This window comes from Bufo gargarizans, chromosome 5, assembly GCF_014858855.1.
Source record: "Bufo gargarizans isolate SCDJY-AF-19 chromosome 5, ASM1485885v1, whole genome shotgun sequence".
In the NCBI taxonomy this organism is placed as follows: Eukaryota; Metazoa; Chordata; class Amphibia; order Anura; family Bufonidae; genus Bufo; species Bufo gargarizans.
Genome location: NC_058084.1, coordinates 2,134,805 through 2,140,709, shown reverse-complemented (window position 1 = coordinate 2,140,709; position 5,905 = coordinate 2,134,805).

The following is a 5,905-nucleotide window of genomic DNA, read 5'->3' as shown; positions in this document are numbered from 1 at the left end:
GTGCTCTCCACAGTGCTGCACCCCTACATCTCCTCCTCATCTCTGTCTACCATCCTACCTGTACTCTCCACAGTGCTGCACCTCCTACATCTCCTCCTCATCTCTGTCTACCATCCTACCTGTACTCTCCACAGTGCTGCACCCCCTACATCTCCTCCTCATCTGTCTACGATCCTACCTGTGCTCTCCACAGTGCTGCCCCCTACATCTCCTCCTCATCTCTGTCTACCATCCTACCTGTGCTCTCCACAGTGCTGCCCCCTACATCTCCTCCTCATCTCTGTCTACCCTCCTACCTGTACTCTCCACAGTGCTGCACCCCCTACATCTCTTCTCTAATCTGTCTACCATCCTACCTGTGCTCTCCACAGTACTGCACCCCTACATCTCCTCATCTCTGTCTACCATCCTACCTATGCTCTCCACAGTGCTGCACCTCCTACATCTCCTCCTCATCTCTGTCTATCATCCTACCCTTGCTCTTCACAGTGCTGCACCCCCCCTACATCTCCTCCTCATCTCTGTCTACCATCCTACCAGTGCTACACCTCCTTCTCATTTCTGTCTACCATCCTACCTGTGCTCTTCACAGTGCTGCACCTCCTACATCTCCTCTTTATCTCTGTCTACCATCCTACCAGTGCTACATTTCCTCCTCATCTCTGTCTACTATCCTACCCTTGCTCTCCACAGTGCTGCACCCTCTACATCTCCTCCTCACCTCTGTCTACCATCCTACCCGTGCTCTCCACAGTGCTGCTCCCTCTACATTTCCTCCCTCATCTCTGTCTACCATCCTACCCGTGCTCTCCACAGTGCTGCTCCCTCTACATTTCCTCATCTCTGTCTACCATCCTACCTGTACTCTCCACAGTGCTGCACCCCTACATCTCCTCATCTCTGTCTACCATCCTACCTGTGCTCTCCACAGTGCTGCACCTCCTACATCTCCTCCTCATCTCTGTCTACCATCCTACCTGTGCTCTCCACAGTGCTGCACCCCCTACATCTCCTCCTCATCTCTGTCTACCATCCTACCTGTACTCTCCACAGTGCTGCACCACCTACATCTCCTCCTCATCTCTGTCTACCATCCTACCTGTACTCTCCACAGTGCTGCACCCCCTACATGTCCTCCTCATCTGTCTACCATCCTACCCGTGCTCTCCACAGTGCTGCACCTCCTACATCTCCTCCTCATCTCTGTCTACCATCCTACCTGTACTCTCCACAGTGCTGCACCTCCTACATCTCCTCCTCATCTCTGTCTACCATCCTAACTGTACTCTCCACAGTGCTGCACCTCCTACATCTCCTCCTCATCTCTGTCTACCATTACCTGTACTCTCCACAGTGCTGCACCCCCTACATCTCCTCCTCATCTCTGTCTACCATCCTACCTGTACTCTCCACAGTGCTGCACCTCCTACATCTCCTCCTCATCTCTGTCTACCATCCTACCTGTGCTCTCCACAGTGCTGCACCTCCTACATCTCCTCCTCATCTCTGTCTACCATCCTACCTGTGCTCTCCACAGTGCTGCACCCCCTACATCTCCTCATCACTGTACCATCTTACCTGTGCTCTCCACAGTGCTGCACCCCCTACATCTCCTCCTCATCTCTGTCCACCATCCTACCTGTACTCTCCACAGTGCTGCACCTCCTACATCTCCTCCTCATCTCTGTCCACCATCCTACCTGTACTCTCCACAGTGCTGCACCTCCTACATCTCCTCCTCATCTCTGTCTACCACCCTACTCACGCTCTCCATTCTGCCAGTGATCTAAGATTAGCATTCCCCCATAATCTCTCACTGCCTTCTTGAAGACTTTTCTCGAGCTGCACCAGCTCTCTGGAATGCTCCGCCCTGGACAATCAGGTTAACTCCAATCTTCTTCAGCTTTAAACATGCCTTGAAATGCATTATTTTAGGCAGACTTATCACGTTTCCTAAATTGATGCTGATCCTATTTCCCCCCCCCCCCCACCCTCATTTCTCAGAATCAAACTCCATCATCCAACAGTAATCCCTACACTCATGAAGCCCCATCTGCACTGGTCTATCAAGTACAAAGATAGCTGGACCACTTTTGAAAACAATTTCACCTTTTGTGTTACCCCCACTTTCTCATAGATTGCAATCTCTTGCGAGCAGCGCCCTCACTCCTATTGTTTCAATTGTTTATCATCCTGTCCATTTGTACATTTACCCTCTGAATTGTAAAGTGCTGCAGAATATTGTTGTCCTATATAAAGATTTTATTAATATTTTTTAAACTGTTTGGGACTGTAAAATATGTACTTGCAATATTAACCCTTTAACGGCACATTAACCCTTGCGCCACCACGGTCAGCGCTGACCGCGGCATGTGCGGGATCCTGCCGGGTGTCCATCGGGTCCCCGCGCTGCTGTGACGGACATTCGATGGCATGGAAGGCAGCCTGATACCATCCGTGACAGCCTGTGAGATCCAGCCCCCTGTATTGGACTGTGTAATACACTTATAGCCAATGCATTCCAATACAGAAGTATTATAAAGGGGATCAGACCCCCAATAGTTGAAGCCTCAGAATGGGACAAAAAAAAAAGTAAAAAAGAGTGTATTTTTCCCAAAATAAAGTTAAAAAAAAATTGGGAAAAAAAGTAGTAGACATATTGGGTATCGCCACGTCCGTATCGACCGGCTCTATAAAAATATCACATGACCTAACCCCTCAGGTGAATACCGTCAAAACAATTAAATAAACTGTGCTAAAGAGGCTACTTTCACACTGGCGTTTTCTGGGTCCGCTTGCGAGATCCGTTTCAAGGCTCTCACAAGCATCCCAAAATGGATCAGTTCAGCCCCAATGCATTCTGGATGGATAAGGATCCGCTCAGAATGCATCAGTTTCCATTCCGCTCTGGAGGCCGCCTGCAGCGTTTTGTTGTCCGATGCGATGCCAAACGGATCCATCCTGACTTACAATGCAAGTCAATGGGGACGAATCCGTTTTCACTGACACAATCTGGTGAAATTGAAAACAGATCCGTTTTGACTTGGACTTTTTTTTTAAAGAATAATGCAAATGGATCAGTTCTGAACGGATATACACCAAGCGATCAAAAAGGCGTTTGCCCCCCAAAATAGTACCAATCTAACCATCGCCTCATCTAGCAGAAAATCGCCCCAAAAAATATTAAAAAACTATGGCTCAGAATATGGAGACACTAAAACATGATGTATTTGTTTCAAAAATGCTGTTATTGTGTAACACATAAATAAAATAAAGTAGATATTAGGCATATCCATGTCCGTAAGAACCTGCTGTATAAAAATATCACATGAACTAACCCCTCAAGTGAACACCGTAAAAAAAAAAAAAAAAGTAAAAAAAAAAGCTATTTTTTTGTCACCTTACATCACAAAAAGTGCAATACCAAGCGATCAAAAAGTCATATGTACCCTAAAATAGTACCAATCTAACCGTCATCTCATCCCACGAAAAAATGAGCCCCTACATAAGACGCTTTCAGAATATGGAGACACTAAAAAATAATAGTCATATTTGGTATTGTCGCGTCCATATCAACCTGCTCTATAAAAACACCACATGATCTAACCTGTCAAATGAACACTGTAAATAACAAAAATAAAAACTGTGCCAAAACAGCTATTTCTTGTTACCTTGCCTCACGAAAAGTGTAATATAGAGCAACCAAAAATCATATGTACCCTAAACTAGTACCAACAAAACTGCCACCTTATCTCGTAGTTTCCAAAATGGGGTAATTTTTAGGGAGTTTCTACTCTAGAGGCGCATCAGAGGGTCTTCAAATGTGACACGGCAACTCAAAATTATCCCGGTGAAATCTGCTTTCCAAAAACCGTATGGCACTCCTGTCCTTCTGCGCCCTGCCGTGTGCCCGTACAGCAGTTTACGACCACATATGGGGTGTTTCTGTAAACTACAGAATTGGGGGAATAAATATGGAGTTTTGTTTGGCTGTTAACACTTGCTTTGCTTGTGGAAAAAAATTATTAAAATGGAAAATCTGCAAAAAAAGTGAAATTCTGAAATTTCATCTCCATTTTTCATTAATTCTTGTGGAACAAAGTTTGTAAAATCAGTTTTGAATACCTTGAGGGTATTTTTGAGTGGTTTCTATTATGCAAGCCTCACAAAGTGACTTCCGAACTGAACTGGTCCCTAAAAAGTGGGTTTTAGAAATTTTCTGAAAAATTAGAAGTAGACATATGGGGAATGTAAAGTAAAATCTATTTTTGGAGGTATTACTATCTGTTATAGAAGTAGAGAAATTGGAATTAGAAAATTGGCTAATTTTTCAAAATTTTTGGTACATTTGGTATTTTTTTGATAAATAATAATGACATTTTTTGACTCAATTTGACCAGTGTCATGAAGTACAATGTGTGACGAGAAAACATTCTCAGAATGGCCTGGATAAGTAAAAGTGTTTTAAAGTTATCACCACATAAAGTGACACTGGTCAGATTTGCACGACCATCATCATTTCTGTGAGCAGTGGCGCATGCGCGAATATACTTCATTATGAATCCCAACCCGGATGATTGTGGCCAGGTTTGGATTCGTAACAAAGTATGTGTTGCCGCTCATAGATATTAAGATGGTCTTGTGAGACCTCATCACAAAGAATACATTTTAACATTGCTATACAGACGGTCCCTCGGCCACAGCACAGATACGGTTTGTCTGTAACGAGATGAACCAATTTGCTCATCACTAATGCAGAGCTCAAAGTAGAGGTCATACCGGGCAGAGAGGTCCCATGTTTCTAGCAGTTGTGCGAAAATATCCCAGCCAAAGCTAGCAAAGGCTGTTCCTGGGAAAGGCGGAGTGCGCTGTCCAGCTGTCCAAAAGATAAACGCCATAAGACGTTCAGCGGAAAGTCCCCGAGTTGATGTGTGGTCTCTCGCTGTCCCACCATCTGAATTGTGACCAGTTGAAGCTGAAGTTTCACACAAGCGAGTCCACTGCGGGAATCGCACTCCGTGTGTGAGCGTGATCCTCCGTTCTTACAGATGATTCTGTAGCAGGAAGGTCAAGCGTATGAACAGGCCGAATGTGACCTGGCTGTCCAGGGTAGTACAACAGGAGATAATGGGGTACCCCAAAAATGTGGGGCTGAGAAAATGTTTCTACAGTTTGCAGTAGGTGTAAGATATAATCTTTACTTACCTGAAAATTTCTGTTCCTTGATGTCCAAAGGCAGCACTGAGTGTTTAAGTGAACTGCTCCGAATTAGGATAGATGAAAGAAAGATTGCTAGTCAATTACCAGTTGCCCAATGATACAAGATTACCTGGAGACAAGGAAGAAGCTTCTTTTATTCAGCAAAAAAATAATTTTACAGTGCTGCCTTTGGATTTTGAGGGACAGGTACGTTTATATCTTCTTCCTCAGGCACCACTGAGTGGTTTTGTGAGATTTTACTAAGGATAGGTCATCAGTATCTGAGCGGTGGGGGTCCGACTCCCAGGACCCTCGCTGATCAGCTGTTTCAGAAGGCAGTGGCGCTTGCTGTAGCACCGAGGCCTTCTCTCTGCTTTTCCTAGGCCAGTGACGATCCATTCATTGATCACATGGCCTAGGCACAGCCCACAGAATGGGGCTGAGTGCGATACCAAGCATGGCCACTATACAATGTACGGCGCTGTGCTTGGCGAGCAGAGAGAAGGCCTCGACAGTCACAGGAGCACCCTTGCCTTCTCAAACAGCTGATCAGTGGGTGTCCCGGGTGTCAGACCCCACCAATCAGATACTGATGCCTTATTCTGAGGATAGGTCATCAGTAACAAAATCTTGAAAAAACTTTTTAAGTAACAGATCAAAGGGGAAGGGTTAAAACTAGCAGGATTAGACAGCACATCCACACCAA